The sequence below is a fragment of the Colobus angolensis genome, unplaced genomic scaffold (genome assembly GCF_000951035.1).
Source record: "Colobus angolensis palliatus isolate OR3802 unplaced genomic scaffold, Cang.pa_1.0 Scaffold14, whole genome shotgun sequence".
In the NCBI taxonomy this organism is placed as follows: domain Eukaryota; kingdom Metazoa; phylum Chordata; class Mammalia; order Primates; family Cercopithecidae; genus Colobus; species Colobus angolensis.
In genome coordinates, this window is record NW_012114488.1 from 8,395,579 (window position 1) to 8,407,307 (window position 11,729).

An 11,729-nucleotide genomic window follows, 5' to 3' on the forward strand; every position below is an offset into this window, starting at 1 on the left:
AGATAGATAGATAGATAGATAGATAGATAGATAATCTTCTGAACCTCCTCTGCTTCAGCCACTGTTGTGGGAGGAATATAATGCTAAAAGTTATAAAATGGCAGACTTGGTTTCTCATTGGAAATGTGTGACATTTTCTTGAATGATTCTGGGAACACAGGTGTTATCATGGGGGTGGACATGCATTTCCTGTAAGCTATTAGGTAGAAACGTACCAGTGGCAGTCACCTACAGTTAGATACTAATGTGGTAAATGTGTTTTCTTTTAAAAACTGAGTCGGTTTTCCACACTTCACATCATTCTGGCTTCTTAGGAGTAGAAATGAGGCTCCCAAAGCCTCTAAGAAAATCCCTTAGGTCTCAAGGCAGAGCTGTGAACAACAGTGGCATGATCCCTGCATTCGCTCTAAGCCTTGGGTGGGCGAGCATGGACTCTGGCTCCAGCCAAGGTGCGGCACAGCCTGCCTGCCAGGCAGCTCTCCAGCCATGCTCTGCCACATGGATGCACCTGCTTTGACCAGGAACTACCTAGATCTGGGCAGAGATCCTGGTTTTGGAGGAATCCAAGCAGAAGTTCCTAATGAGGTCTTTATAACCCACGGGTCTGAAGCCTAGCTAGGCTGTGAAGCGGTGAAACTAGGTGCGAAGCTCCATTTCTGTTCCTAAACAATGGGGACGAGCTGGACCTGGTGACCCCAGGCAGCTCCAGACTTCGGCGGTGCCTTCCAGATCACCAGGGGCTCCTCTCAGTCATCACCTGGACAGCAGATTCGTGTGTCCAAGCATTGGGGTGCAATGGCCCTGCCAGGCTGCAGCCTTGACTGAAAAAGACAGAGGGGGATGTGTGTGTATGTTTGTGTGTGTGTGTGTGTGTGTGTGTACCATTCACTCCTATTTTTGAAAAAGAATGGAAAAGCAAACCAAGACAATTTTTATTTTGTCAGCGGGAAGAAAGTGGGTGCAGGCGAAGAGGACAGAAGTCAGGCTTCTCTCAGAGTTCCCTGCTTCATGGTTTTGATTTGGGAAACATACATATTTAAATTCAAAATGAAAGGAGAAAGAAAATAGGCACCAAAATGGAAAACAAACAAAATTGATTATGTTTCAAGTTAGTGTCACAACATGGGAAACTCTGACTGCCGGTAACTTTAGTCTGTTTTTTTAACGTCTTAACAACTTTACTGAGGAAGTATCATTGGCATACAATTAACAGCATATCCACAGTGCAGCTTGACGCCCTCTGGCGCTTGGACACCCATGAGCCCATCGGTTAGGACGGGGCAGCGTTGCCCTCTCCATGGCCATGGTGTCTCCCCCAGCAGCCCCTTCCTCCCCGGGCCCCTCACTGCAGGACTGCGGCTGCTCTGCCTCTTGCCACTACAGATGACTCTGCCGTTTCTAGGGTTTTATGCGCATGGAATCACACAGCAAATTCCCTAGAGTGGTCCAGCTCCTTTTGCTCCGTCATGATTCTGGACCTGCCTGTGCTGCTTTACGGATCAACAGTGCCTTCCTTTTCATCGCTGAGTAGTATTCCATTTTGTCAATATACCAGAATTTGCTTACTACCGACGACCTTATTGATGGCAATTTGAGTTGTTTCTAGTTTTTAGCTATTACAGATAAACCTACGGTGAATATTTGTGTGCAGATGTTGTAGTTTATTTTCTCTTGGGTACACACCCAGGGGTGGGACAGCTAAATCACATGGCGGGTGTGTTTATCTTTTAAAAACCCCCACACCATTTTCCACAGCTGCATCATTTTGCTTTCTCACCTGCAGTGCATGAGAAGCGCAGTTTTTCCACATTCTCACCAACACCTGGCATGGCCGTTCTTTATCATTTACCCATGTTAAAGTGTATATTGAGGTCTCATTAGTGGTTTAAATTTGCATTTTTCTCAGTCTCTAGTAATGCTGAACATCTTTTCAGGTCCTTATTTGCCATCTACCTATCTTCTATGGGGAAATGTCTGTTCAAATATTTTGCCCATTTTTAAAAATCAAGTTGTCTGTTTTCTTATTGAGCTTTTAGAGTTCTTGATGTTCTCTGGATGTAAATCCATCATTATCAAATATGTAATTTGCAATTATTTTCTCTCAGTTTGTGGCTTATCTTTTCATTCTCCTAACATCATCTTTTAAAGAGCAGAAGTTTTTAATTTACGTAATTTATGTTTACAGTATGGGTTTCGTATGTGTGTTGGGTTTTGTTTTGTTTGAGATCATGCTTTTGGTGTCATATTTAGGAAGGCTTTTCTTAATCCAACGTCATAATGATTTTGCCTATGCTTTTCTCTAGGAGTTTTCATAGTTTTAAGTTTTACATTTAGTTTTATGATCCATTTTAAGTTTTTTTAAATCTAGTGCATGGTATGGACAGCAGTTTTGTTTGCTTGTTAGTTTGGAACACATAGGTATACAACAGTTTCAGCATCATTGGTTGAAAAGATTATCCTTTTTCCACCGAACTGTCTCTAAACACTTTCTGAAAGTCCAATGTCCACATATGTGTGGATCCATTTCCATACACTCTAATCTGTCTTATTGATTGGTCTACCTTTATGCCAATGATACACTGTGATATATAATATGTTGTACACCACAGGTTTATAATACATCTTATTTATTATGGTAATCTAAATATTATCATGCATTTATAATAAATCTTGAAATTAGGTAGCATTGGTCTTACAATAATGTCATTATTTTTCAAAAGGCAACTTCAATCAAAACTCCTGAAGGTATTTATTTTTTGGTAGCAATCGACAAGCTGATCCTGAAATTTGTCTGGAAATGAAAAGATTCTTGAACAGCAGAACATCATCTAGTTCTTCATCCTGTGCTACCAGCTCTTCGGTAGGTCCGTGATTATTTGAAAACTAAGCGTAGTTTTAAAAAAATTAATTAATTATATTTCCCAAAAAGTTGAGATCCCTGAGTTCAGCTCTCTTTCATTCTAGAAAATAGCCCTTCAACCTTCTCGTTCGGAAATAGAAAAGCGAACTTCATTCCTCATGTATCCTCATCATGGGTCTCTTTAGTCTTCATGTTTTCACCTTCTCTGTTCAGCTGTGACGTGCATCTTGATTTTAAACAGGATTAAAACGTCATTTCGTTTTCCTACCTCTCTAAAATTCTGATGTCCTCGAGAATTTCCCACAGTTGTTAGTGATTCGCCATTTCTAAATATGGGATCGCATCTCCCACAGTCCTCTCAGGCTACGATTGTGCACACACATTAAAGTAATTATGGGACACTGAGAGGACAGCAGTGACTGTGTTTGCTTGTGCTGATATGCTGCTTCAGGGTAGCTGTGAAATTACATGCAATTAGTTGAAGATTCTCCTCCTGAACAAAAAAATAACGCCATCCACCTACTAGGTAGTATTGTCATCCCTGGAAATCCAGGCCCTCAGAATGAGCAGCGTATGAAGACCTGCTGTCTCCTTCCACCCACACATGAAGGGGAAAAGGTCCTCCTTACCAGCCAGTGTGTGCCAAACACATCCCTGATGTGAACTGCACACCAATACCCTTGTTAAAAGAAAAACTTCAGCAGAATTAAGTTTAACAGAGGCTAATTGAGCAACGAACGATTCACGAATCAGGCAGCCTCCCCAGCCAGAATAGGTTCAGAGAGACTCCAGCACCACCACGTGGTGGGAGAATATTTAGGACAGACAAAGGAAAGAGATGCACAGAAGATGGAAGTGAGGTGCGGAAACAGCCGGTCGGTTACATCTCGGCCTTTGTGGTATTTGAACGTGGCTTGAACAGTTGGCCGCCTTTGGCCAAAACTCGGTGATTGGTGCAAGAGTAGGCTACGGTCTGTTTACACTTCTACTCGTTATAGTTCTCCGTGTACACAGAACCTGTAGGTTGAATTTAAGGTATGTAGGTAGCATAGCTTTAGGCTACACTTGATTTAAGAGATCGCAAAAGCTTCCCAAACGCTCAGCTCTCAAATGTGCCCGTTCCGCCAGCTGCTCAAAGATGTCTCTTCCACCTCTGCATGCAAAATGATTCTGTGTGCTAGATAATCAATAGTGCAAGCAAGAACCCTGCTGCACCAGTAAACTGGCATTTGTTAGTTGGGAGACCAAAGCCATTTAATAGTAATAACGATAATTAAACATTCAGATTGGTGTCTGACAGGAGCGTCCTGAGGGGAGGACAGATACAGCTGAGACAAGGAGCAAGAGGATTGGCAGGAGGAAGCACCGGAGCACGGGGTGCTCACATCCACCGAGGGCTGCCCCTGCCGGGCACCGTCCTGGGTCCTCTGCGGTGCTCACACGCTTGATCTTCTCAGCGTTTCTAGAAGTGGATGCTTTTGCACATTCATCTCACAGGTGAGAAAAGTGCAGCCTGGGGAGTTTCCAAAGTCAGGGAAAAATATGTTGCTGTTGGAGCCCGAATTTGAACCCTGGTCTCCCTGAGTCCACACCTGAAGGAGCTATTTAAAAAGAGGCAGAAAGATGGTGCCAAGGGAGGCACGAAAGCAAAGGGAAGGGGCTGGATGTGGCCCCCAGCAGCTTCTGCAGACCGCATGTCAGTGCGTGGTGGCTGGGACCGCTGGACGTGACATGTGGGGACCTCGCGCCGTTTGTCACTTGCTCCAAGTGCTGGGAGATTTACAGCAGAATTAAGTTTAACAGAGGCTAATTGAGCAACGAATGATTCACGAATCAGGCAGCCTCCCCAGCCAGAATAGGTTCAGAGAGACTCCAGCACCGCCACGTGGTGGGAGAATATTTAGGACAGACAAAGGAAAGAGATGTAATTCTCATAAGGAAAGGGGACGCCTTTTGCTGCGTTTTGGGGAGGATTTTCCGCAGCTGCCTCTTTCTGGAGGCCTGGGTCAGGCTGAAGATCCCCGCGTCCCCCATCGTGGACACCAGGGGGCGCCCCACCCCCACCAAGGAGGCGCAGGCTCCCGCAGAACAGGGAGGACGAGTCCAACCCACCCACGCGGCTCACACGCAGTGTCCACTGGAAGCAAAGCATTCGGAGTTTCCGTGTGCTGTGACTGTGGGGAGCCAGGCTGTGCAGGGACCGAGTCCTTAAGTGCAGCGTTCAGCTGTGACCGGGCTGACAGTGACCCTGCCGTCTGTCCAACACGCAGGCCAGGAGAGTCCTTCCAGAAGCTGCTGCAGTCCGCAGGGCGCGGTGGCCCCGAGGGCGCCCCGGGGTCCAGTGCAGGGCGGCACGAGACCGGGTCAGCTCCAGAGAGATGCGGGCGGCACTGCCCATGGGGCCCCACTGCCACCCTCAAGGCAAAAGTTCCTGTGTTTGTCTCTTTGCAGACACCTGGGCTTTTTATTAAAACGCAACATCCCAAATCAAGCGGTAAAGATAGAATCTGAATCCTATCTCTGACATCAACTGTCTTTTGTTTTTCGTGGTTTTTTGTTTTTGTTTTGTTTTGTTTTGTTTTATACGGAGTCTCGCTCTCTCACCCAGGCTGGAGTGCAACGGCCTGATCTTGGCTCACTGCAACCTCTGCCTCCCAGGTTCAAGCCATTCTCCTGCCTCAGCCTCCTGAGTAGTTGGGACTATAGGTGCCCCCCACCACATCCGGCTAATTTTTTGTATTTTTAGTAGAGATGGGGTTTCACCATGTTGGCCAGGCTGGTCTTGAACTCGTGACCTCAGGTGATCCGCCTGCCTCAGTCTCCCAAAGTGCTGGGATTAGAGATGACATCAATTTTCAATGAACTGGGTTGGAATATTTTTTAAGACATCGCAGGCTGTTCTCTAGGCAAGGGTACAGGGAAACTGTATTCTTAATCCGTGCCGGTTGTAATTACGGTGGTGTAACAATTGCTCTAGGAAAACTACCCAGCCACAGACGGCAAAAGCTACAGAAATACCATGTCCTTTCCCTGTTAAATCCACACAGAGGATCTCAGCTAAGAAAAAATCCTAAGTATGGAACATCATTACACACAAAATATGTTCATAAAAATCCCATTTCTAATAAAAATCGTTCAAAAACTCTTTGAAAACCTTAAAGTATGGGTAATGCAACTCCATTGAGCACCTCCACTCAGTAGAATATGGTCCAGGCCTTAAGATCTGTAGTCACCGTTGTATACAACATAGAAAATATCCTTTACTGCGTTTGTGACTATGTAAAATATAGGCATAAGAAAACAAAACTAGAAGAAACTGAGCCAAAATATTAGTGTATTTGTGTTCCAATAATGAGATTCTAGCTCTTCTTTTCTGGGCTTTTGAAACTGTATGTGGTATGGATTTATTTTAATTGACAATTGGAAAATAAATAAAATGTATTTATTTTTAAAAATAGATTTTAAATTGTATTATTATGAGAATATTGAACGTTGCTCAAGAGAAAGCCGAGATCTACCATGACTAAGTCTATACCTCCAAGAATGCCTGAGCCAGAGTGCTCCAATGACAGCTTACAGGCCTGGCACTAAAATAATGGCAGCCAAGGCTGAGGAGAGCCTGTGGTCCTGCTCCACAACCCAGAGGAGGGAGGCGGCATCAGGGTCAGCAGCCAGCAGAGGACTCCTGGACAAGCTACTTCCCTCTGCTCTGTATCAGTTTATCTGCCTATAAAAGGGGTGCGAAAATATGCCACACCTTGCAAGCTTTTTGCTAAGATTCAAACGAAATAATTCATATTGGGCCAGGCGCAGTGGGTCATGCCTATAATCCCAACACTTTGGGAGGCTGAGGTGGGTAGATCATGAGGTCAGGAATTTGAGACAAGCCTGACCAACATGGTGAAACCCCATCCCTACTAAAAGATACAAAGAAATTAGCCAGGTGTGGTGGCACGTGCCTGTAATCCCAGCTACTCCAGTGGCTGAGGAAGGAGAATCACTGGAACCCAGGAGGCGGAGGTTGCAGTGAACGGAGATCACACCTTTGCACTCCAGCCTGGACGACAGGGCGAGACTCCATCTCAAAATAAATAAATAAATAAATAATAAAATAAAAAGAAAGAATTCATATTAAAACTCTTGTATAAAAGATGATTACAACAACAACAAAAAATCCATAGCAATAGATGTGCGTCAGGTTTCCCCTTCCGGGTGACACAATACTAATTCATTCATTCACCAAAAATGTCTTGGTCTCATCTAACATGCAAAGCATCCATCAACGTGCTCGGCACTGAGGACCTGAAGATGTCTTGGTCTCATCTAACATGCAAAGCATCCGTCAACGTGCTCAGCACTGAGGACCTGAAGACGGAGGAGACGTGATTTCTTCCCTTGAGCATTTTACAAAGTCCATATGGAAAAGCCAAGAAGACCTTCAACAACTAAGTCTAATGCCGTGCTTCTCTCGTTGGGGATATGCTCTACATGTTTGCATTAGCAGAAGTGACCTCGGAGTAACTTTATGTCGCCCCATACTGCGGTAATTTGTTGATTTTTAAATTAGTGTGGATTTTTGTTACTTCCTGGATTGTTCTATAGTAACCCTTGTTCTCTGGGAAAATAAGCACTTTCCATTTTAAAGAGGAAAACAATTTTGAAATTTTGTTTACGTGGTTTAAGTGGCAAATAAGAAGCACAAATGAATTTCCATATTTCCAGATAACCTCAAGTAAAGGTGAAATGCTTGAGGACCATTCCTCCTCCAGTGTGGTTAGTCTGTGGATATCATTTGCCTCTGTCTGCCTTGACTAGATGCTCCCAGGGGTCCCACCCGTTCTCCGGTGTCCGAAGGACTTTTTCCCCTGATCTTCATTCATTTTGGCATATTAAGAAATTGGGTTTCATGTTCCACCTAAAACCACAGGTGAGGTAGCTCTCTCGCGTTGCAAAGCCGCACACACTGGGGCTCTCCTCGGGAGCCTGGGTGGCTTCGGGTTTGAATTGCACTCCGGGTTTCTCTCCAGAGTAAAGATGACTTCATGGTGGCAGGAGGGACTTCACAGTCACTTGGAAAATTCTACCAAGAAAATTGTTTTATTCATCCTGCAAACCTTGTTATTCCATTTTTAAGTGCATTATCCTCTTCTGAAACCTCACAGTTGCCCATAATAATCCACACAAAAAACCTCATGTGTGTGTGCTTGATCATTGAGCAGTTATGCCAGTTCTATCAGTGATAAGTAGAGGCGTGTGTTCACACTTTAGAATGCTTTGCTCTCTGTGTACCTGATGACGAAAACAGAAAAGCAAGGAGCATGTTTCTGTCATTTGTTATAGCAGAAGAAAAGCATTCAGCCAACATTGCTATCTTTCCACTTCCGGATAACAGCCCTTCTAAGGGATGTGAGGTGATACCTTATAGTGGTTTTGATTTGCAATTCCCTGATGGTCAGTGATGCTGAACACCTCTTCCTATACCTGTTGGACATTTTTATGTCTTCTTGGGAGAAAATGGCTGTTCAGATCTTTTGCCCATTTTTAAATAGGGTTTTCTACTATTGAGTTGCATGAAGTTTTTATACATTTTGGATATTAACCCTTGATATGGTTTGGCTCTGTGTCCCACCCAAGTCTCATGTTAAATTGTAATCCCCAGTGTTGGAGGTGAATAGATCATGGGGGCAGAGTTCTCATGAATGGGTAGCATCATCCCTCAGTGTGGTTCTGGTAATGGTGAGTGAGTGAGTTTTCATGTGCTCTGGTTGTTTGAAAGTGTGTGGCACCTCCCCCACCTCTTTCTGCTGCTCCAGACATGCCATGTGCTGGCTCCCTGTTGGCCTTCCACCATAACTGTAAGTTTCCTGAGGCCTCCCCAGAAGCTGAGTGGATGCCAGCACTGCTCCAGCCATGCCATGGGCTGGCATTCTCCTGCTTCAGCCATGCCATGTGCTCGCTCCCTGTTGGCCTTCTGCCATGACTGTAAATTTCCTGAGGCCTCTCCAGAAGCTGAGCAGATGCCAGCACCAAGCCTCCTGAACAGCCTGCAGAAGCAGGAGCCAATTAAATCTCATTTCTTTATAAATTACTCAGTCTCAGGTGTTTCTTTATATTTGTGTGAGAATGGACTCATACAGCCCTTTATCAGGTCTATGGTTTCCCAATCCATGGGCTGCCATTTTATTTTGTTGATTATTTCCCTTGCTTTGCAGAAGCTTTTTAGTTTGATGTAGTCCCATTTATTCATTTATTTATTTATTGCTTTTGTAGCCTGAGCTTTTGATGTGACATCCAAGAATCACTTCCAAGGCCAATGTTAAAGAGCTTTCAGTCTCTGTTTTTTTCTTGTAGTTTTGTGGTTTCAGGTTTTACATTAAAGTCTTCAATCCATTTTGAGTTGATTTTTGTGTTTGTTGTAAGATAAGGGTCCAATTTCATTCTTTTTCACAAGGAAATCCAGTTTTCCCATTACCATTTGTTGAAGAGACTGACTTTCTCCATTGTGTCCTCTTGGTGCTCGTGTCAAAAACTAGTGGATCATCAATGTTTGGATTTATTCCTGGGTTCTCTTTTCTGTTTCATTGGTATATAAGCCTGTTTTTATGAAAGTACTGTACTGTTTTGATTACTATAGCTTTGTAATATAATTTTAAATCAGGAAGTGTGATGTCTCCAACTTTGTTTTTCTTTCTCATTCTTGTCTTGGCTATTTGGAGTCTCTTATGTTCCATATACATTGTAGGGTTTTTTTCTATTTCTGTAAAGAATGCCACTAGGATTTTGATAGGGGTTGAATTACATCTATCCTTTGCCTTGGGCAGTGAGGACATTTTTGCAACATTAACCATTTCAAGTCATGAACACAAGATCCTTCCATTTATTTTTGTCTTCTTCAAATTTCTTTCATCAATGTTTCATAGTTTTCTGCATACAGATCTTTCACCTCTTTGGTTAAATTTATTCCTTGGCATTGTATTTTTTTCTATGCTGTTGTGAATGGAATTGTTTTCTTGATTTCTTTTTCAGTTAGGTTATTATTTATATATCCTACAACTTAACTGGATTCATTTATCAGTTCTAACACTGGTTTCCTTTTGTGGAACTCTGGGGTGTTTTACACATAGGATCATGTTCTCTACAGATGAAGATAATGTTACTTCCTCGTTTCTGCAGATGCCTTTTATTTCTTTTATTTATTTCTTTCTTTTTCTTGTTTGATTGCCCTTGCTAGGACTTCCACGCTGTGTTGAACAGAAGTGGCAAGAGTGGGCATCCCTGCCTCACAGCAGATCTTGGTGGAAAAGCTTTTAATTTTCCCTCTTGGACACAGTTGGTGGAAATGTAGATTGGTACAGTCATTATGAAAAACAATATAAGCTTCCTCAAAAAATTCAAAATAAGAACCACCATATGACTCAGCATTTCCTCTGCTGGATATAGATTCAAAATCCATGAAACCAGTATCTCAAAGAGACGTCTGCACCCACATGTTTATTGCAGCACTGTTCACAACAGCCAAGATGTTGGGGGAGGGGAACCTTATGTGTCTATTGGCACACAAATGGCTAAAAAACTGTGGTACATACACATCATGGAATATTATTTAGCTCTAAAAAGGAGTGAGATCTTGTCATTTTGCCACAGCATGGATGAACGTACAGGACATCCTTCTGCTGAGTGAAATAAGCCAGACACAGAAAGAAACGTATTGTGTAATCTCACATGTGGAAACTAAACAAATATTTTAAATCAAATATACATAAAGAACAAAACAGTGGTTACAGGGATGTGGTGGGCGAAGGGAATGGGGAGATGCAGCAAATGTGTAGGTGTCTGGAGATCTCATGCACAACATGGAGAGATGTAGATGTGTAACTGTCTGGAGGTCTCGTGTACAACATGGGGAGATGTAGATGTGTAACTGTCTGGAGGTCTCGTGTACAACATGGAGAGATGTAGATGTGTAGGTGTCTGGAGGTCTCGTCTACAGCTTGGAGAGATGTAGATGTGTAGGTGTCTGGAGATCTTGTGTACAACATGGGGAGATGTAGATGTGTAGGTGTCTGGAGGTCTCGTCTACAGCTTGGAGAGACGTAGATGTGTAGGTGTCTGGAGATCTTGTGTACAACATGGGGAGATGTAGATGTGTAGGTGTCTGGAGATCTCGTGTACAACATGAGGACTGTGGGGAAGGAAGCATTTGGAATTCATGCTGAGTAGATTCTAGCCACTACTGTGGTCAGGCTGTGTGTCCCCACCCAAAACTCATCTTGAATTGTAATCTCCAGGTGTTCAGGGAGGGACCTGGTGGGAAGTGATTGGATTAAGGGGCTGTTTCCCCCGTGCTGTTCCTGTGATAGTGAGTGAGTTCTCATGAGATCTGGAGGTTGTAGAAGGCAGTTTTCCCTGCTCTTGCTCTCTCTCTCTCCTGCTGCTGTGTGAAGAAGGCCTTTGCTTCCTCTTCAGCTTCCACCATCACTGTAAGTTTCCTGAGGCCTCACCAGTTATGCAAAACTGTGAGTCAATTAAACCTCCTTTGTTTATAAATTACCCAGTCTCAAGTAGTATCTTTATAGCAGTGTGAAAACAGACTAAGACAGCTACCTTGTCACAAAATCAAACAAACAAAATGAGTAACCAGGTGAGATAATGGATATGTACTTTGGTTCACCATAGTAACCTTTTTGCTGTCTATGTGTACCCCATAATATCATGTTGTATATTTTAAATATACACAACACACACACATTATATATATATATTTTAAAAAAGAAGCATTTGGGTCTAAAATAGGCAGGGTTGTCTGGGAACCTGAACCCCTAATGTTTCTCTTCCGCTCTCCACTCATCTCCACACCTGGAGAAATAAA